Raw genomic sequence first — 24,452 nt, 5'->3', positions numbered from 1 at the left:
AAATAGTGTGATACCTGAAATCAAATGAGTACTGAACTCTGAGGAAAAGAAGAATTATATGATTCGACCTTACCTATTACTATGTCCTATTAATATTGCAAACCAAATGAAAAATTATTCACTAAATATTTCACGGTTGCCACAGAAAGCAGACTAAAAAGAATAGAAATTATAAGAATAGTTAAAACTGAATCATCATGAAGAAGAAGCAAAATATTAATAGAACAATATTTATAAAGACACATATCGGAGAAAGTACAAGTACAATCTACATAATACAATTATTTATTATGATAGAAATCGAATGAATAATAAATGGACAATTGAAAGATTAATAACAGATTTATAAACAAAACTAGTAAAAAAGGATTTAAAAGAATAATAAGAAGAATTGCACAGACCAAGATTGTTTATTTAGTTAAAATATGAACCCCAAAAAAATGACAATAAAACAAGTAGAATCCAAATTATATAGAATGAAACAAAGGAGGAATGACACAAAGTAAAAAATCCAACTATGACAGTAAAAGAAGGATATATTGGTACTCAGAAGAAGTAAAAGGATTATAAATACCTTAATACTAAAATTCAGCAAAAAGGCAACTAAAAATGGATAAAAACAGTCCTAAAGTACGATATGATGTTAAAACAACAAAAAGAATTACATTTGTCAAATATATATACCAGAAAGAGAACAATTATAATTGAAAATGTATAGATATTGATACTGACATCGGTTGTATGTAAAAAAGAAGAAGAATGACGTGTAAATAATAACTCTGACAGTAAAAGAAGAAGAATATATTGATAAACAGAAAAAAGAAAAGAGTTATTAAAGATTTTGATAATAAATAAGAAGAATTGTCGTAAAATATATTTTGTTAAGACCAAAAAGAAACTATATTTACCAAAAATATGAACCAAAAAAAAACAATAAATAGAATCTAAATAATACAGAAATTGATAGTGATATTAATCAATGTGACGTCTATTTACATTACATAGAAAATTCAACTATGACAGTAATATAAGTAGAATATATTAAAAACCAAGAAAAAAAAAGAAGTCGGAAACACCTTGACAATAGCTAATAAAAAACCATCTAAAGCAATTTTGTATCATCATGATAAAAAAATTAGTATATTATTGTGTATTTTTTAAGCCTATATACCGGAATATATACTAATCGACAAAGAAATGATTCAAGTATTGATACTGATATAAACTAAAGGAAAAAGAAGAAGAGTTCATACACGTTCATTTACAACAAACAGAAAACACAACTCTGACAGTAAAAGAGGAGGAATATGTTGATCTTTAGAATAAAAACGAAATACAAAGACCCAGATGTTAAATAGCCTAAAAGAAAAGAAGATAAGTTCGATGCCTTGAAAAGAAGAACATAACATTGATGTATTAACATTAAAAATGAAAAAAAAAACATGCTTAAAGATATGAATAAGGAATAGAAAAAGTTGATTGGAAATATAAAAAGTATAGATATTGATAGTAATATTCATCAAAGAAGAAAAGAAGAACACGCTTAAATACATTGATGTAATAAAACATATATTTCAATAATAAGAAGAACGAAGATAATTACAATCACCTTAAAATTAAAAAGATTAAGACTATATCAAATAAAAAGAAGAAGAATGTCAAAATAAAATTTTATATGTTGTGATTAAAAAATAAGGACAATGTATCCATAATTATTAGAATAGGCAAGACAAAATAATATCTGTTATATTTTACTTATTTATAACTTACTAGTGAAAGAAGAATAAACTTCATCTCCTATGTCCTCCTATGTTAAAATTGGTTCTAAGTTACGCTCGGAATCCCCGTGTGAGGGCGTTTACGCATGCCCGGTATGACAGTTAGTTACGGCGGGAAATTTAAAAATGCCTAGCGGGAATTTTTGAAAATTTTAGCGGGAAATTAAAAAAAATATTTTAATTTTACTGGGAAAATAAAAAAAAATATTTAAATATATTTTATTGATATATTACAATTACATTAATTTTACTTGACCATAAAGACATTGATATAATCACAGAAATATCTCCACTACCCAAAACACGTAATCCACTGATATTATCTTCTCTCTAATATTTAAAACTGTTAAAAATATGGCAACTGCAGTTCGGTCTATACAGTCAAGTTTCTGAACTAACGACCGAAATTAAAGGTTGCTACTACTTCAACAGCAAAAAGGAACTTCATTCAGTGTCTGCATTAATGTTCTTCTAGAAGGCAAGCAGAATATCTTCGATAACAGTTTATATCTTCTGCCACTGCATTTCAATAAGGATAAAGCCATTAGTTTTTCATCCAACCTGAAATAAAACTGATGGGACAGGCTGACTTATCTGTAAATGAACATTTAAATTTCAAGTTAGAACCTCTATTCTCTAATAATAAACATAAGTTTCTTATTATCTACGTACTTCTGGGTCTTGTTGGGGTAGAAAAATCTCCTATATATCTATCAGCCTCAAAAAACTTATGTGATTTAATATTGCCATTGGGGCCATATGTTCATTGTCTTGTAGTAAAGGTAAAGAAACTCAATAAATATTGCTTAATTATTTCAATGCAATAAATCATTATTTTTTAACAAAATACTTACTATTTAAATTACTAGTAGGAATTACATCTTGTTTCAGCCATGGCTTTCCACATTTTGGTCTATAGTCTTCATTTTTAAAATGATTACAAACTTTCCTGGACCTACAGAGGATCATAAGAGATCCCCTTAAGGTTTTCTTTTTATTACACTACCAAATTAAAATACACAGAATAATCTAGAGTAATTGTCAAATATACATAAAAACACATACCGAAAAACTTGACGTAAATAAACAACGCAAATTATATCACCTAAAAATGGCCGTTAACTGTTTAGGTTAGAATTATTAACACCGATGCCGAACGAGAGAGAAACACACATATAGCTGTTGCATTTTCCAGTAATATTTGGCCGCGTAGCGGGGATTCCGAAAAGCTTAAACGCGGTACCCGATTTTCCTTATAACTTTCACTTCTAAACTTCTTTATAACCTCCTTGTATTTCCAAATTATTAAAGCGGTTTCGCACATATTGAATCGCATGTTAAAGAAATAAACGAATAAAGCAGAAAAGTAAGAAAACGTCAATCATTTCGGTTATTGCGGATGATAAATCGTGGGTATCAGACGCTCATCCGCAAACCCAACCCCTGCCTGCCTTTTAGGCCATCGATCCGTGAGGGCAAAACCAAAATTACGACCCTTAGGGCCCACCATTATCAATACGTAACCCTTCGAGTTTACCGCCCATAATGTTAAACTGTATTGTACACTTTAATCCGTAGTCTAAATGAATGTATTATAATGTCTTTGATGCTGTCGTTGCTTTTGTACGGCCGTTTTCATCAATGAAATTGCCTTGTTTTATTTATTTTTGTGATTCATTCATTTAATATAGTTATGTTTTGATTGTTTCGGTAATGAGAATTATTAATATTGATTTTGCTAAAGGTTGAGTGTTCCATTGATTAATATCCAGTGTTCGATTTTATTCAGGTCACTGCTTGCACAGGATATTAAATAGAATAGAATATCATAACAGGTCAATTGAAAAGTCCCGAGCCTAGCATAGTAAAACACATTTCTTTGGCAAAATTAGTTTTTTTTATTCAACATAATTCCCTTCAAGGGTGATACACTGATTATAGCGACCCTCCAACATTTCGATACCAGTTTTATAGTACGATTTGCCCCTTGCTTCTTAATGAATGAATCCAGCGAGCATTCTTTTTAGATTTGAGAACAGGAAATAGTCGCTGGGGGGCAGATCTGGAGAATAAGGTGGATACGGAAGCAATTCGAAGTCCAATTCATTGATTTTTTGACACGGTGCACTGTCTTGGTGAAACAGCACTTTCTTTTTATTCAAATACTTTTCGGCGATTTCGTCATTCAAACTGTCCAATAGCGCTATGTAATAGTCGCTGTTGATGATCCTTCCTTTTTTCAAGGTAGTCAATAAAAATTATTTAATGAGCATCCCAAAATACAGACGCCATAACCTTGCGAGCAGACTGTTGGGGTTTTCCATGCTTTGGAGCAGGTTCATCGTGTGCAGTCCACTCGGATGACTGTCGATTGGACTTCGAGTGAAATGATGGAGCTATGTTTCATCCATTGTCACATATCGACGCAAAAACTCGGGTTTAACACGCTTGATCATCTTCAAATACTGCTACGAATAATCAACTCGTCGTTGTTTTTGGTCAAAAGTGAGCTCGCGCGGCTCTCACTTTTTGCATAGAGGTTTCTCATACCCAAATATTCGTGAATGATATGATGTACACGTTCAGTTGATATCCATAGAGTCTCTGGTATTTCATTCAATTTCAATTTACGGTCATTCAAAATCATTTTGTAGATTTTTTTAATGTTTTCGTCGGTAACAACCACTTCTGGCCGTCCACTGCGTTCGCCGTCTTCGGTGCTCATTTCACCACGTCTGAACTTAGCATACCAATTATTGATGGTTGATTTTCCTGGGGAAATGTCCGGAAACTCGGTATCAAGCCAAGTTTTTACTTCAACTGTATTTTTTACCTTCAAAAAACAATATTTTATCAACACACCATATTCTTATCCATTTTTTTCAGAATAACAAAAGTTTCTTCTTCTATAATTCAGAAACTAATGATCCGACAGCTGTCAAATTTCTACACGCTTTTGAGGGTTAGGGCTAACTAAAAAACATATATATTTAATTCTAGTATCGCCATCTATGTGTCAGGCCGAGGACTTTTCATGTGACCTGTTACTGTGGCTTGGTTTGGTTTGTACTAGGACATCAAACTAAAGATGCAATAGAAAAAAAATTAGAAAATAAAGGTGTGTGCTTTGCTGTCTGTCTCATTGTTGCACAGACCTTCGACAGAGCATGACAAGAAGTCATTCTATATAAAATAAAGTCACTCATTCTTAAGTATTTCTGCCTGCTATTAAAACCTTATTTGAGAAATCGACACATCTGTATTAAACAATATAGAAGGAAGAAATTCTGAGCTCAAACTGATAAAGACTGTCGTGTGTCAAGACAGGGTGTTATAATTGTTATTAGTGTTATGTAACGAATGTATTTCTGGTCTTATATTGAAAATATTGTCAAGTTTTATAAATGCGTTAACTTAAATAAATTGTGGTCGAATTTCGTCCATTCGGTGTCAAAATCTCCACGAAGACGAAAACTTTAAAACATCGAAATCAGCATTGAAAACATTTTAAGAAAACATCATAAGCTTCACACAGCATTCGATGGCTCTCAGTCGTATTTTTCCTCAAATTTAAGTAAAAAAAAGTTGAACCGACTTCAATAAAGAAATAAGGAAGTCACTAAAAATTAAAAAATAATCAAAGACTGATTTTTAACAAAAAAAAACGCTTTAAAATAAAACATGTAATAACTAAATAAATATAAAAAAACCTTATTTAACCTACCTACTACACGCATTTTATATTCTACTATATACACACAATTTAGCTTAATACCTATCTAAACCTATTTATCTATTTAAAATATTATTTTAACTACTACCAACTGAATAATTTGAAGTCGGTGCCGAACCCAAACAGTTATATTAATTTAGATTTGTTTTGTTGATAATTTAATTTTCTTGAATATGTCACAAAATTATATTGTTGTTTGGTAGTAGTAGTCAGTTGGTAGTAGTTAAAATAATATTATAAATAGGGAGGAATATGTTTAGGTATGTATTAAGCTAAATTTTATGTATATAGTAGAATACAAAATGTGTGTAGTAGGTAGTTTAAATAAGGTTTTCCTTTATTGTTATATAGTTATTACAATGATAATTATGTAAACATTTTATACTAAAATGTTTTTGTGTTAAAAATCTGAATTTGATTACTTTTTAAAATTTTTAGTGAGTTTCCTATTTATATTTTGAAGTCGGTTCAATTTTTTTGTTATTTCTTTTTATTATTCTCTTTTTAGTGTTACTTGCTTAATAAATTACGTAGTTATTTTATTTAATATTACAATGGATAGACCAAGTAAAGGTGCAGCCCGTATGAGGAAAAATAGGAATAAAGAAACAATTATTTTAACAACATTTCAAAACTTTCAAACAACAAAAAGTCCTTGTCCCCGCCGGGAATCAAACGCGCAACCTCCGTTTGTGAGCTAAACGTTTTAACCATTACACCATAGAGGCAGTTATCTAGAATGTTTCTACGAGGTCTCATATACTATAGTTAGTGCCTAAAAAGCAAACTGAATAGCTGTTGCACTGAACGACCTCTGATTTTCTATTACATCGGCTCAGCAATATTTCAAATATATATATATATATATATGTATTGCAAATGTACTATTTAATACAGAGTAATACCATCTCTTGTAAATTATTATGAATGAATTTATAGGCTAATATAAACATTCTATACAGTACTCCATAGAGTTTTCTATTAAAATTTATTCACAATTATAATGAGATGTGATGCTTTTTTCTTCTTTTGATCGTACTAACCAACGAATTCATTCAACACTTTCGTTCGCACGCGAGTATTTATTTTTAAATCGATCTAATCTACATTTACATGCACGCCATTACACTATTCGTTAATTGAGTACGGAAACCTCATTCCATATCCCTTTTAATGCCTCCGACAAACTTTCGATGACAATTTACATATACACGAGGCATCGAAACGGCTTAAGCAGCGCAATTAGACGGTCTGTCGCCCCCTTCTGGCCGGCCTGCGATACCATTGTTCGCGGATTAGGATCTTCTTTGAACTCGGATGGAGAATTAGAGTTTAAACTGGGCCAAATGTTTGCAAATAGATTGATAGTTGCGAGGGTTATCGGGCGGGATGAGCAGGGCGATTCCGCAGGGGAGCATTCTGCGATCTGGGATTCGGTTTTCTGTTTCATTAAATTAGTTGATTGGGGACGAGAATGTGCGGTCGATCCGGCTCTGGGCGACGCCGTGGTACCCAGCGAAGTACCGGTGTCGAGGGTACCATTGTCGGTACTCCGCGCGATTACTGTACGCTGACGTGGGCGTATGCCGCAGCCTCGGTACTCAATATGGCTTCTTGAGTAGTTAGGCATGGCGTATGCCATTGTTCGACCAAATAATAACATTCTTTCATGTATTAACTATATAATACTATTAACTAATGCAGGAATTTAAAATAGATTTGAATAAGATAGATTCGTTATTTTCACACAAAAATACTAATACCTCGAGACTTTTATCTTAATCAGAGAAACAAAAATTATTAGTACTATTGGTTTTTCCATACATATTTTCATAATTTTCATAATTTCTGCTGCCATTTCTGTTCAAATGACTACAAGTTAATGAAAATCACAGGTATTATAAAGAAATTTACGCTGAATTGAATGGTGGTACAGTGATTTTTCTACAGCTTTTAGTTTTCAAAGTTATATAATGAAAAGCGTACTTTCAAAAAATTAGTAAATTTTGCTTTATATCATATATCTTTAAAACAATAAACTCTAGAGCAATTTTACAGCGATTTTCGTTTCCATCATCTCAAAATACATATATTTTGAGGGTTGCATCTTTATCCGACAGTAAAAAAATTTTAGGAATTTTTCCATACATTAGTCGTGAAAATTTGGAATTTTTGCCCATTTTCATAATTTCTGCTGCCATTTCTGTTCAAATGACTACAACTTAATGAAAATCACAGGTATTATAAAGAAATTTACGCTGAATTGAATGGTAGTACAGTAATTTTTCTACAGCTTTTAGTTTTCAAGTTATATAATGAAAAACGCATTTTCAAAAAATTAGTAAAATTTGCTTTATGTTATATATCTTTAAAACAATAAATTCTAGAGCAATTTTACAGCGATTTTCGTTTCCATCACCTCAAAATACATATATTTTGAGGGGTTCATCTTTATCCGACAGTAAAAAAATTTTACGACTTTTTCCATACATATAGTCGTGAAAATTTGGAATTTTTGCCCATTTTCATAATTTCTGCTGCCATTTCTGTTCAAATGACTACAAGTTAATGAAAATCACAGGTATTATAAAGAAATTTACGCTGAATTGAATGGTGGTACAGTGATTTTTCTACAGCTTTTAGTTTTCAAAGTTATATAATGGAAAGCGTACTTTCAAAAAATTAGTAAATTTTGCTTTATATCATATATCTTTAAAACAATAAACTCTAGAGCAATTTTACAGCGATTTTCGTTTCCATCACCTCAAAATACATATATTTTGAGGGTTGCATCTTTATCCGACAGTAAAAAAATTTTAGGAATTTTTCCATACATTAGTCGTGAAAATTTGGAATTTTTGCCCATTTTCATAATTTCTGCTGCCATTTCTGTTCAAATGACTACAACTTAATGAAAATCACAGGTATTATAAAGAAATTTACGCTGAATTGAATGGTAGTACAGTAATTTTTCTACAGCTTTTAGTTTTCAAGTTATATAATGAAAAACGCATTTTCAAAAAATTAGTAAAATTTGCTTTATGTCATATATCTTTAAAACAATAAACTCTAGAGCAATTTTACAGCGATTTTCGTTTCCATCACCTCAAAATACATATATTTTGAGGGTTTCATCTTTATCCGACAGTAAAAAAATTTTAGGACTTTTTCCATACATATAGTCGTGAAAATTTGGAATTTTTGCCCATTTTCATAATTTCTGCTGCCATTTCTGTTCAAATGACTACAACTTAATGAAAATCACAGGTATTATAAAGAAATTTACGCTGAATTGAATGGTAGTACAGTAATTTTTCTACAGCTTTTAGTTTTCAAGTTATATAATGAAAAACGCATTTTCAAAAAATTAGTAAAATTTGCTTTATGTTATATATCTTTAAAACAATAAATTCTAGAGCAATTTTACAGCGATTTTCGTTTCCATCACCTCAAAATACATATATTTTGAGGGGTTCATCTTTATCCGACAGTAAAAAAATTTTACGACTTTTTCCATACATATAGTCGTGAAAATTTGGAATTTTTGCCCATTTTCATAATTTCTGCTGCCATTTCTGTTCAAATGACTACAACTTAATGAAAATCACAGGTATTATAAAGAAATTTACGCTGAATTGAATGGTGGTACAGTGATTTTTCTACAGCTTTTAGTTTTCAAAGTTATATAATGGAAAGCGTACTTTCAAAAAATTAGTAAATTTTGCTTTATATCATATATCTTTAAAACAATAAACTCTAGAGCAATTTTACAGCGATTTTCGTTTCCATCACCTCAAAATACATATATTTTGAGGGTTGCATCTTTATCCGACAGTAAAAAAATTTTAGGAATTTTTCCATACATTAGTCGTGAAAATTTGGAATTTTTGCCCATTTTCATAATTTCTGCTGCCATTTCTGTTCAAATGACTACAACTTAATGAAAATCACAGGTATTATAAAGAAATTTACGCTGAATTGAATGGTAGTACAGTAATTTTTCTACAGCTTTTAGTTTTCAAGTTATATAATGAAAAACGCATTTTCAAAAAATTAGTAAAATTTGCTTTATGTCATATATCTTTAAAACAATAAACTCTAGAGCAATTTTACAGCGATTTTCGTTTCCATCACCTCAAAATACATATATTTTGAGGGTTTCATCTTTATCCGACAGTAAAAAAATTTTAGGACTTTTTCCATACATATAGTCGTGAAAATTTGGAATTTTTGCCCATTTTCATAATTTCTGCTGCCATTTCTGTTCAAATGACTACAACTTAATGAAAATCACAGGTATTATAAAGAAATTTACGCTGAATTGAATGGTAGTACAGTGATTTTTCTACAGCGTTTAGTTTTCAAGTTATATAATGAAAAACGTATTTTCAAAAAATTAGTAAAGTTTGCTTTATGTCATATATCTTTAAAACAATAAACTCTAGAGCAATTTAACAGAGATTTTCGTTTCCATCACCTCAAAATACATATATTTTGAGGGTTTCATCTTTATCCGACAGTAAAAAAATTTTAGGACTTTTTCCATACATATAGTCGTGAAAATTTGGAATTTTTGCCCATTTTCATAATTTCTGCTGCCATTTCTGTTCAAATGACTACAACTTAATGAAAATCACAGGTATTATAAAGAAATTTACGCTGAATTGAATGGTAGTACAGTAATTTTTCTACAGCTTTTAGTTTTCAAGTTATATAATGAAAAACGCATTTTCAAAAAATTAGTAAAATTTGCTTTATGTCATATATCTTTAAAACAATAAACTCTAGAGCAATTTTACAGCGATTTTCGTTTCCATCACCTCAAAATACATATATTTTGAGGGTTTCATCTTTATCCGACAGTAAAAAAATTTTAGGAATTTTTCCATACATTAGTCGTGAAAATTTGGAATTTTTGCCCATTTTCATAATTTCTGCTGCCATTTCTGTTCAAATGACTACAACTTAATGAAAATCACAGGTATTATAAAGAAATTTACGCTGAATTGAATGGTAGTACAGTGATTTTTCTACAGCGTTTAGTTTTCAAGTTATATAATGAAAAACGTATTTTCAAAAAATTAGTAAAGTTTGCTTTATGTCATATATCTTTAAAACAATAAACTCTAGAGCAATTTAACAGCGATTTTCGTTTCCATCACCTCAAAATACATATATTTTGAGGGTTTCATCTTTATCCGACAGTAAAAAAATTTTAGGACTTTTTCCATACATATAGTCGTGAAAATTTGGAATTTTTGCCCATTTTCATAATTTCTGCTGCCATTTCTGTTCAAATGACTACAACTTAATGAAAATCACAGGTATTATAAAGAAATTTACGCTGAATTGAATGGTAGTACAGTAATTTTTCTACAGCTTTTAGTTTTCAAGTTATATAATGAAAAACGCATTTTCAAAAAATTAGTAAAATTTGCTTTATGTCATATATCTTTAAAACAATAAACTCTAGAGCAATTTAACAGCGATTTTCGTTTCCATCACCTCAAAATACATATATTTTGAGGGTTTCATCTTTATCCGACAGTAAAAAATTTTTAGGACTTTTTCCATACATATAGTCGTGAAAATTTGGAATTTTTGCCCATTTTCATAATTTCTGCTGCCATTTCTGTTCAAATGACTACAACTTAATGAAAATCACAGGTATTATAAAGAAATTTACGCTGAATTGAATGGTAGTACAGTAATTTTTCTACAGCTTTTAGTTTTCAAGTTATATAATGAAAAACGCATTTTCAAAAAATTAGTAAAATTTGCTTTATGTCATATATCTTTAAAACAATAAACTCTAGAGCAATTTTACAGCGACTTTCGTTTCCATCACCTCAAAATACATATATTTTGAGGGTTGCATCTTTATCCGACAGTAAAAAAATTTTAGGAATTTTTCCATACATTAGTCGTGAAAATTTGGAATTTTTGCCCATTTTCATAATTTCTGCTGCCATTTCTGTTCAAATGACTACAACTTAATGAAAATCACAGGTATTATAAAGAAATTTACGCTGAATTGAATGGTAGTACAGTAATTTTTCTACAGCTTTTAGTTTTCAAGTTATATAATGAAAAACGCATTTTCAAAAAATTAGTAAAATTTGCTTTATGTCATATATCTTTAAAACAATAAACTCTAGAGCAATTTTACAGCGATTTTCGTTTCCATCACCTCAAAATACATATATTTTGAGGGTTTCATCTTTATCCGACAGTAAAAAAATTTTAGGACTTTTTCCATACATATAGTCGTGAAAATTTGGAATTTTTGCCCATTTTCATAATTTCTGCTGCCATTTTTGTTCAAATGACTACAACTTAATGAAAATCACAGGTATTATAAAGAAATTTACGCTGAATTGAATGGTGGTACAGTGATTTTTCTACAGCATTTAGTTTTCAAGTTATATAATGAAAAACGCATTTTCAAAAAATTAGTAAAATTTGCTTTATGTCATATATCTTTAAAACAATAAACTCTAGAGCAATTTTACAGCGATTTTCGTTTCCATCACCTCAAAATACATATATTTTGAGGGTTTCATCTTTATCCGACAGTAAAAAAATTTTACGACTTTTTCCATACATATAGTCGTGAAAATTTGGAATTTTTGCCCATTTTCATAATTTCTGCTGCCATTTCTGTTCAAATGACTACAACTTAATGAAAATCACAGGTATTATAAAGAAATTTACGCTGAATTGAATGGTAGTACAGTAATTTTTCTACAGCTTTTAGTTTTCAAGTTATATAATGAAAAACGCATTTTCAAAAAATTAGTAAAATTTGCTCTATGTCATATATCTTTAAAACAATAAACTCTAGAGCAATTTTACAGCGATTTTCGTTTCCATCACCTCAAAATACATATATTTTGAGGGTTTCATCTTTATCCGACAGTAAAAAAATTTTAGGACTTTTTCCATACATATAGTCGTGAAAATTTGGAATTTTTGCCCATTTTCATAATTTCTGCTGCCATTTCTGTTCAAATGACTACAACTTAATGAAAATCACAGGTATTATAAAGAAATTTACGCTGAATTGAATGGTAGTACAGTGATTTTTCTACAGCGTTTAGTTTTCAAGTTATATAATGAAAAACGTATTTTCAAAAAATTAGTAAAGTTTGCTTTATGTCATATATCTTTAAAACAATAAACTCTAGAGCAATTTAACAGCGATTTTCGTTTCCATCACCTCAAAATACATATATTTTGAGGGTTTCATCTTTATCCGACAGTAAAAAAATTTTAGGACTTTTTCCATACATATAGTCGTGAAAATTTGGAATTTTTGCCCATTTTCATAATTTCTGCTGCCATTTCTGTTCAAATGACTACAAGTTAATGAAAATCACAGGTATTATAAAGAAATTTACGCTGAATTGAATGGTGGTACAATGATTTTTCTACAGCATTTAGTTTTCAAGTTATATAATGAAAAACGCATTTTCAAAAAATTAGTAAAATTTGTTTTATGTCATATATCTTTAAAACAATAAACTCTAGAGAAATTTAACAGCGATTTTCGTTTCTATCGCTTCAAAATACAAATATTTTGAGGGTTTTATCTTTATCCGACAGTAAAAAAAATTTAGGACTTTTTCCATACATATAGTCGTGAAAATTTGGAATTTTTGCCCATTTTCATAATTTCTGCTGCCATTTCTGTTCAAATGACTACAAGTTAATGAAAATCACAGGTATTATAAAGAAATTTACGCTGAATTGAATGGTGGTACAATGATTTTTCTACAGCATTTAGTTTTCAAGTTATATAATGAAAAACGCATTTTCAAAAAATTAGTAAAATTTGCTTTATGTCATATATCTTTAAAACAATAAACTCTAGAGAAATTTAACAGCGATTTTCGTTTCTATCGCTTCAAAATACAAATATTTTGAGGGTTTTATCTTTATCCGACAGTAAAAAAAATTTAGGACTTTTTCCATACATATATTCGTGAAAATTTGGAATTTTTGCCCATTTTCATAATTTCTGCTGCCATTTCTGTTCAAATGACTACAAGTTAATGAAAATCACAGGTATTATAAAGAAATTTACGCTGAATTGAATGGTGGTACAGTGATTTTTCTACAGCATTTAGTTTTCAAGTTATATAATGAAAAACGCATTTTCAAAAAATTAGTAAAATTTGCTTTATGTCATATATCTTTAAAACAATAAACTCTAGAGAAATTTAACAGCGATTTTCGTTTCTATCGCTTCAAAATACAAATATTTTGAGGGTTTTATCTTTATCCGACAGTAAAAAAAATTTAGGACTTTTTCCATACATATAGTCGTGAAAATTTGAAATTTTTGCCCATTTTCATAATTTCTGCTGCCATTTCTGTTCAAATGACTACAACTTAATGAAAATCACAGGTATTATAAAGAAATTTACGCTGAATTGAATGGTGGTACAGTGATTTTTCTACAGCTTTTAGTTTTCAAAGTTATATAATGAAAAGCGTACTTTCAAAAAATTAGTAAATTTTGCTTTATATCATATATCTTTAAAACAATAAACTCTAGAGCAATTTTACAGCGATTTTCGTTTCCATCACCTCAAAATACATATATTTTGAGGGTTGCATCTTTATCCGACAGTAAAAAAATTTTAGGAATTTTTCCATACATTAGTCGTGAAAATTTGGAATTTTTGCCCATTTTCATAATTTCTGCTGCCATTTCTGTTCAAATGACTACAACTTAATAAAAATCACAGGTATTATAAAGAAATTTACGCTGAATTGAATGGTAGTACAGTAATTTTTCTACAGCTTTTAGTTTTCAAGTTATATAATGAAAAACGCATTTTCAAAAAATTAGTAAAATTTGCTTTATGTCATATATCTTTAAAACAATAAACTCTAGAGCAATTTTACAGCGATTTTCGTTTCCATCACCTCAAAATACATATATTTTGAGGGTTTCATCTTTATCCGACAGTAAAAAAATTTTAGGACTTTTTCCATACATATAGTCGTGAAAATTTGGAATTTTTGCCCATTTTCATAATTTCTGCTGCCATTTCTGTTCAAATGACTACAACTTAATGAAAATCACAGGTATTATAAAGAAATTTACGCTGAATTGAATGGTAGTACAGTAATTTTTCTACAGCTTTTAGTTTTCAAGTTATATAATGAAAAACGCATTTTCAAAAAATTAGTAAAATTTGCTTTATGTTATATATCTTTAAAACAATAAATTCTAGAGCAATTTTACAGCGATTTTCGTTTCCATCACCTCAAAATACATATATTTTGAGGGGTTCATCTTTATCCGACAGTAAAAAAATTTTACGACTTTTTCCATACATATAGTCGTGAAAATTTGGAATTTTTGCCCATTTTCATAATTTCTGCTGCCATTTCTGTTCAAATGACTACAACTTAATGAAAATCACAGGTATTATAAAGAAATTTACGCTGAATTGAATGGTGGTACAGTGATTTTTCTACAGCTTTTAGTTTTCAAAGTTATATAATGGAAAGCGTACTTTCAAAAAATTAGTAAATTTTGCTTTATATCATATATCTTTAAAACAATAAACTCTAGAGCAATTTTACAGCGATTTTCGTTTCCATCACCTCAAAATACATATATTTTGAGGGTTGCATCTTTATCCGACAGTAAAAAAATTTTAGGAATTTTTCCATACATTAGTCGTGAAAATTTGGAATTTTTGCCCATTTTCATAATTTCTGCTGCCATTTCTGTTCAAATGACTACAACTTAATGAAAATCACAGGTATTATAAAGAAATTTACGCTGAATTGAATGGTAGTACAGTAATTTTTCTACAGCTTTTAGTTTTCAAGTTATATAATGAAAAACGCATTTTCAAAAAATTAGTAAAATTTGCTTTATGTCATATATCTTTAAAACAATAAACTCTAGAGCAATTTTACAGCGATTTTCGTTTCCATCACCTCAAAATACATATATTTTGAGGGTTTCATCTTTATCCGACAGTAAAAAAATTTTAGGACTTTTTCCATACATATAGTCGTGAAAATTTGGAATTTTTGCCCATTTTCATAATTTCTGCTGCCATTTCTGTTCAAATGACTACAACTTAATGAAAATCACAGGTATTATAAAGAAATTTACGCTGAATTGAATGGTAGTACAGTGATTTTTCTACAGCGTTTAGTTTTCAAGTTATATAATGAAAAACGTATTTTCAAAAAATTAGTAAAGTTTGCTTTATGTCATATATCTTTAAAACAATAAACTCTAGAGCAATTTAACAGAGATTTTCGTTTCCATCACCTCAAAATACATATATTTTGAGGGTTTCATCTTTATCCGACAGTAAAAAAATTTTAGGACTTTTTCCATACATATAGTCGTGAAAATTTGGAATTTTTGCCCATTTTCATAATTTCTGCTGCCATTTCTGTTCAAATGACTACAACTTAATGAAAATCACAGGTATTATAAAGAAATTTACGCTGAATTGAATGGTAGTACAGTAATTTTTCTACAGCTTTTAGTTTTCAAGTTATATAATGAAAAACGCATTTTCAAAAAATTAGTAAAATTTGCTTTATGTCATATATCTTTAAAACAATAAACTCTAGAGCAATTTTACAGCGATTTTCGTTTCCATCACCTCAAAATACATATATTTTGAGGGTTTCATCTTTATCCGACAGTAAAAAAATTTTAGGAATTTTTCCATACATTAGTCGTGAAAATTTGGAATTTTTGCCCATTTTCATAATTTCTGCTGCCATTTCTGTTCAAATGACTACAACTTAATGAAAATCACAGGTATTATAAAGAAATTTACGCTGAATTGAATGGTAGTACAGTGATTTTTCTACAGCGTTTAGTTTTCAAGTTATATAATGAAAAACGTATTTTCAAAAAATTAGTAAAGTTTGCTTTATGTCATATATCTTTAAAACAATAAACTCTAGAGCAATTTAACAGCGATTTTCGTTTCCATCACCTCAAAATACATATATTTTGAGGGTTTCATCTTTATCCGACAGTAAAAAAATTTTAGGACTTTTTCCATACATATAGTCGTGAAAATTTGGAATTTTTGCCCATTTTCATAATTTCTGCTGCCATTTCTGTTCAAATGACTACAACTTAATGAAAATCACAGGTATTATAAAGAAATTTACGCTGAATTGAATGGTAGTACAGTAATTTTTCTACAGCTTTTAGTTTTCAAGTTATATAATGAAAAACGCATTTTCAAAAAATTAGTAAAATTTGCTTTATGTCATATATCTTTAAAACAATAAACTCTAGAGCAATTTAACAGCGATTTTCGTTTCCATCACCTCAAAATACATATATTTTGAGGGTTTCATCTTTATCCGACAGTAAAAAATTTTTAGGACTTTTTCCATACATATAGTCGTGAAAATTTGGAATTTTTGCCCATTTTCATAATTTCTGCTGCCATTTCTGTTCAAATGACTACAACTTAATGAAAATCACAGGTATTATAAAGAAATTTACGCTGAATTGAATGGTAGTACAGTAATTTTTCTACAGCTTTTAGTTTTCAAGTTATATAATGAAAAACGCATTTTCAAAAAATTAGTAAAATTTGCTTTATGTCATATATCTTTAAAACAATAAACTCTAGAGCAATTTTACAGCGACTTTCGTTTCCATCACCTCAAAATACATATATTTTGAGGGTTGCATCTTTATCCGACAGTAAAAAAATTTTAGGAATTTTTCCATACATTAGTCGTGAAAATTTGGAATTTTTGCCCATTTTCATAATTTCTGCTGCCATTTCTGTTCAAATGACTACAACTTAATGAAAATCACAGGTATTATAAAGAAATTTACGCTGAATTGAATGGTAGTACAGTAATTTTTCTACAGCTTTTAGTTTTCAAGTTATATAATGAAAAACGCATTTTCAAAAAATTAGTAAAATTTGCTTTATGTCATATATCTTTAAAACAATAAACTCTAGAGCAATTTTACAGCGATTTTCGTTTCCATCACCTCAAAATACATATATTTTGAGGGTTTCATCTTTATCCGACAGTAAAAAAATTTTAGGACTTTTTCCATACATATAGTCGTGAAAATTTGGAATTTTTGCCCATTTTCATAATTTCTGCTGCCATTTCTGTTCAAATGACTACAACTTAATGAAAATCACAGGTATTATAAAGAAATTTACGCTGAATTGAATGGTGGTACAGTGATTTTTCTACAGCATTTAGTTTTCAAGTTATATAATGAAAAACGCATTTTCAAAAAATTAGTAAAATTTGCTTTATGTCATATATCTTTAAAACAATAAACTCTAGAGCAATTTTACAGCGATTTTCGTTTCCATCACCTCAAAATACATATATTTTGAGGGTTTCATCTTTATCCGACAGTAAAAAAATTTTAGGACTTTTTCCATACATATAGTCGTGAAAATTTGGAATTTTTGCCCATTTTCATAATTTCTGCTGCCATTTCTGTTCAAATGACTACAACTTAATGAAAATCACAGGTATTATAAAGAAATTTACGCTGAATTGAATGGTAGTACAGTAATTTTTCTACAGCTTTTAGTTTTCAAGTTATATAATGAAAAACGCATTTTCAAAAAATTAGTAAAATTTGCTCTATGTCATATATCTTTAAAACAATAAACTCTAGAGCAATTTTACAGCGATTTTCGTTTCCATCACCTCAAAATACATATATTTTGAGGGTTTCATCTTTATCCGACAGTAAAAAAATTTTAGGACTTTTTCCATACATATAGTCGTGAAAATTTGGAATTTTTGCCCATTTTCATAATTTCTGCTGCCATTTCTGTTCAAATGACTACAACTTAATGAAAATCACAGGTATTATAAAGAAATTTACGCTGAATTGAATGGTAGTACAGTGATTTTTCTACAGCGTTTAGTTTTCAAGTTATATAATGAAAAACGTATTTTCAAAAAATTAGTAAAGTTTGCTTTATGTCATATATCTTTAAAACAATAAACTCTAGAGCAATTTAACAGCGATTTTCGTTTCCATCACCTCAAAATACATATATTTTGAGGGTTTCATCTTTATCCGACAGTAAAAAAATTTTAGGACTTTTTCCATACATATAGTCGTGAAAATTTGGAATTTTTGCCCATTTTCATAATTTCTGCTGCCATTTCTGTTCAAATGACTACAAGTTAATGAAAATCACAGGTATTATAAAGAAATTTACGCTGAATTGAATGGTGGTACAATGATTTTTCTACAGCATTTAGTTTTCAAGTTATATAATGAAAAACGCATTTTCAAAAAATTAGTAAAATTTGTTTTATGTCATATATCTTTAAAACAATAAACTCTAGAGAAATTTAACAGCGATTTTCGTTTCTATCGCTTCAAAATACAAATATTTTGAGGGTTTTATCTTTATCCGACAGTAAAAAAAATTTAGGACTTTTTCCATACATATAGTCGTGAAAATTTGGAATTTTTGCCCATTTTCATAATTTCTGCTGCCATTTCTGTTCAAATGACTACAAGTTAATGAAAATCACAGGTATTATAAAGAAATTTACGCTGAATTGAATGGTGGTACAATGATTTTTCTACAGCATTTAGTTTTCAAGTTATATAATGAAAAACGCATTTTCAAAAAATTAGTAAAATTTGCTTTATGTCATATATCTTTAAAACAATAAACTCTAGAGAAATTTAACAGCGATTTTCGTTTCTATCGCTTCAAAATACAAATATTTTGAGGGTTTTATCTTTATCCGACAGTAAAAAAAATTTAGGACTTTTTCCATACATATATTCGTGAAAATTTGGAATTTTTGCCCATTTTCATAATTTCTGCTGCCATTTCTGTTCAAATGACTACAAGTTAATGAAAATCACAGGTATTATAAAGAAATTTACGCTGAATTGAATGGTGGTACAGTGATTTTTCTACAGCATTTAGTTTTCAAGTTATATAATGAAAAACGCATTTTCAAAAAATTAGTAAAATTTGCTTTATGTCATATATCTTTAAAACAATAAACTCTAGAGAAATTTAACAGCGATTTTCGTTTCTATCGCTTCAAAATACAAATATTTTGAGGGTTTTATCTTTATCCGACAGTAAAAAAAATTTAGGACTTTTTCCATACATATAGTCGTGAAAATTTGAAATTTTTGCCCATTTTCATAATTTCTGCTGCCATTTCTGTTCAAATGACTACAACTTAATGAAAATCACAGGTATTATAAAGAAATTTACGCTGAATTGAATGGTGGTACAGTGATTTTTCTACAGCTTTTAGTTTTCAAAGTTATATAATGAAAAGCGTACTTTCAAAAAATTAGTAAATTTTGCTTTATATCATATATCTTTAAAACAATAAACTCTAGAGCAATTTTACAGCGATTTTCGTTTCCATCACCTCAAAATACATATATTTTGAGGGTTGCATCTTTATCCGACAGTAAAAAAATTTTAGGAATTTTTCCATACATTAGTCGTGAAAATTTGGAATTTTTGCCCATTTTCATAATTTCTGCTGCCATTTCTGTTCAAATGACTACAACTTAATGAAAATCACAGGTATTATAAAGAAATTTACGCTGAATTGAATGGTAGTACAGTAATTTTTCTACAGCTTTTAGTTTTCAAGTTATATAATGAAAAACGCATTTTCAAAAAATTAGTAAAATTTGCTCTATGTCATATATCTTTAAAACAATAACCTCTAGAGCAATTTTACAGCGATTTTCGTTTCCATCACCTCAAAATACATATATTTTGAGGGTTTCATCTTTATCCGACAGTAAAAAAATTTTAGGACTTTTTCCATACATTAGTCGTGAAAATTTGGAATTTTTGCCCATTTTCATAATTTCTGCTGCCATTTCTGTTCAAATGACTACAACTTAATGAAAATCACAGGTATTATAAAGAAATTTACGCTGAATTGAATGGTGGTACAGTGATTTTTCTACAGCTTTTAGTTTTCAAAGTTATATAATGAAAAGCGTACTTTCAAAAAATTAGTAAATTTTGCTTTATATCATATATCTTTAAAACAATAAACTCTAGAGCAATTTTACAGCGATTTTCGTTTCCATCACCTCAAAATACATATATTTTGAGGGTTGCATCTTTATCCGACAGTAAAAAAATTTTAGGAATTTTTCCATACATTAGTCGTGAAAATTTGGAATTTTTGCCCATTTTCATAATTTCTGCTGCCATTTCTGTTCAAATGACTACAACTTAATGAAAATCACAGGTATTATAAAGAAATTTACGCTGAATTGAATGGTAGTACAGTAATTTTTCTACAGCTTTTAGTTTTCAAGTTATATAATGAAAAACGCATTTTCAAAAAATTAGTAAAATTTGCTTTATGTCATATATCTTTAAAACAATAAACTCTAGAGCAATTTTACAGCGATTTTCGTTTCCATCACCTCAAAATACATATATTTTGAGGGTTTCATCTTTATCCGACAGTAAAAAAATTTTACGACTTTTTCCATACATATAGTCGTGAAAATTTGGAATTTTTGCCCATATTCATAATTTCTGCTGCCATTTCTGTTCAAATGACTACAAGTTAATGAAAATCACAGGTATTATAAAGAAATTTACGCTGAATTGAATGGTGGTACAGTGATTTTTCTACAGCATTTAGTTTTCAAGTTATATAATGAAAAACGCATTTTCAAAAAATTAGTAAAATTTGCTTTATGTCATATATCTTTAAAACAATAAACTCTAGAGCAATTTTACAGCGATTTTCGTTTCCATCACCTCAAAATACATATATTTTGAGGGTTTCATCTTTATCCGACAGTAAAAAAATTTTAGGACTTTTTCCATACATATAGTCGTGAAAATTTGGAATTTTTGCCCATTTTCATAATTTCTGCTGCCATTTCTGTTCAAATGACTACAACTTAATGAAAATCACAGGTATTATAAAGAAATTTACGCTGAATTGAATGGTAGTACAGTAATTTTTCTACAGCTTTTAGTTTTCAAGTTATATAATGAAAAACGCATTTTCAAAAAATTAGTAAAATTTGCTCTATGTCATATATCTTTAAAACAATAAACTCTAGAGCAATTTTACAGCGATTTTCGTTTCCATCACCTCAAAATACATATATTTTGAGGGTTTCATCTTTATCCGACAGTAAAAAAATTTTAGGACTTTTTCCATACATATAGTCGTGAAAATTTGGAATTTTTGCCCATTTTCATAATTTCTGCTGCCATTTCTGTTCAAATGACTACAACTTAATGAAAATCACAGGTATTATAAAGAAATTTACGCTGAATTGAATGGTAGTACAGTGATTTTTCTACAGCGTTTAGTTTTCAAGTTATATAATGAAAAACGTATTTTCAAAAAATTAGTAAAGTTTGCTTTATGTCATATATCTTTAAAACAATAAACTCTAGAGCAATTTAACAGCGATTTTCGTTTCCATCACCTCAAAATACATATATTTTGAGGGTTTCATCTTTATCCGACAGTAAAAAAATTTTAGGACTTTTTCCATACATATAGTCGTGAAAATTTGGAATTTTTGCCCATTTTCATAATTTCTGCTGCCATTTCTGTTCAAATGACTACAAGTTAATGAAAATCACAGGTATTATAAAGAAATTTACGCTGAATTGAATGGTGGTACAATGATTTTTCTACAGCATTTAGTTTTCAAGTTATATAATGAAAAACGCATTTTCAAAAAATTAGTAAAATTTGTTTTATGTCATATATCTTTAAAACAATAAACTCTAGAGAAATTTAACAGCGATTTTCGTTTCTATCGCTTCAAAATACAAATATTTTGAGGGTTTTATCTTTATCCGACAGTAAAAAAAATTTAGGACTTTTTCCATACATATAGTCGTGAAAATTTGGAATTTTTGCCCATTTTCATAATTTCTGCTGCCATTTCTGTTCAAATGACTACAAGTTAATGAAAATCACAGGTATTATAAAGAAATTTACGCTGAATTGAATGGTGGTACAATGATTTTTCTACAGCATTTAGTTTTCAAGTTATATAATGAAAAACGCATTTTCAAAAAATTAGTAAAATTTGCTTTATGTCATATATCTTTAAAACAATAAACTCTAGAGAAATTTAACAGCGATTTTCGTTTCTATCGCTTCAAAATACAAATATTTTGAGGGTTTTATCTTTATCCGACAGTAAAAAAAATTTAGGACTTTTTCCATACATATATTCGTGAAAATTTGGAATTTTTGCCCATTTTCATAATTTCTGCTGCCATTTCTGTTCAAATGACTACAAGTTAATGAAAATCACAGGTATTATAAAGAAATTTACGCTGAATTGAATGGTGGTACAGTGATTTTTCTACAGCATTTAGTTTTCAAGTTATATAATGAAAAACGCATTTTCAAAAAATTAGTAAAATTTGCTTTATGTCATATATCTTTAAAACAATAAACTCTAGAGAAATTTAACAGCGATTTTCGTTTCTATCGCTTCAAAATACAAATATTTTGAGGGTTTTATCTTTATCCGACAGTAAAAAAAATTTAGGACTTTTTCCATACATATAGTCGTGAAAATTTGAAATTTTTGCCCATTTTCATAATTTCTGCTGCCATTTCTGTTCAAATGACTACAACTTAATGAAAATCACAGGTATTATAAAGAAATTTACGCTGAATTGAATGGTGGTACAGTGATTTTTCTACAGCTTTTAGTTTTCAAAGTTATATAATGAAAAGCGTACTTTCAAAAAATTAGTAAATTTTGCTTTATATCATATATCTTTAAAACAATAAACTCTAGAGCAATTTTACAGCGATTTTCGTTTCCATCACCTCAAAATACATATATTTTGAGGGTTGCATCTTTATCCGACAGTAAAAAAATTTTAGGAATTTTTCCATACATTAGTCGTGAAAATTTGGAATTTTTGCCCATTTTCATAATTTCTGCTGCCATTTCTGTTCAAATGACTACAACTTAATGAAAATCACAGGTATTATAAAGAAATTTACGCTGAATTGAATGGTAGTACAGTAATTTTTCTACAGCTTTTAGTTTTCAAGTTATATAATGAAAAACGCATTTTCAAAAAATTAGTAAAATTTGCTCTATGTCATATATCTTTAAAACAATAAACTCTAGAGCAATTTTACAGCGATTTTCGTTTCCATCACCTCAAAATACATATATTTTGAGGGTTTCATCTTTATCCGACAGTAAAAAAATTTTAGGACTTTTTCCATACATTAGTCGTGAAAATTTGGAATTTTTGCCCATTTTCATAATTTCTGCTGCCATTTCTGTTCAAATGACTACAACTTAATGAAAATCACAGGTATTATAAAGAAATTTACGCTGAATTGAATGGTGGTACAGTGATTTTTCTACAGCTTTTAGTTTTCAAAGTTATATAATGAAAAGCGTACTTTCAAAAAATTAGTAAATTTTGCTTTATATCATATATCTTTAAAACAATAAACTCTAGAGCAATTTTACAGCGATTTTCGTTTCCATCACCTCAAAATACATATATTTTGAGGGTTTCATCTTTATCCGACAGTAAAAAAATTTTAGGAATTTTTCCATACATTAGTCGTGAAAATTTGGAATTTTTGCCCATTTTCATAATTTCTGCTGCCATTTCTGTTCAAATGACTACAACTTAATGAAAATCACAGGTATTATAAAGAAATTTACGCTGAATTGAATGGTAGTACAGTAATTTTTCTACAGCTTTTAGTTTTCAAGTTATATAATGAAAAACGCATTTTCAAAAAATTAGTAAAATTTGCTTTATGTCATATATCTTTAAAACAATAAACTCTAGAGCAATTTTACAGCGATTTTCGTTTCCATCACCTCAAAATACATATATTTTGAGGGTTTCATCTTTATCCGACAGTAAAAAAATTTTACGACTTTT

This window comes from Rhynchophorus ferrugineus, unplaced genomic scaffold, assembly GCF_030347505.1.
Source record: "Rhynchophorus ferrugineus isolate W39M unplaced genomic scaffold, kcgeb_rfMv2 rfM8, whole genome shotgun sequence".
Taxonomy (NCBI): Eukaryota; Metazoa; Arthropoda; class Insecta; order Coleoptera; family Curculionidae; genus Rhynchophorus; species Rhynchophorus ferrugineus.
The sequence above is the reverse complement of the archived record's forward strand: the minus strand, read 5'-3'. Positions refer to the sequence as shown.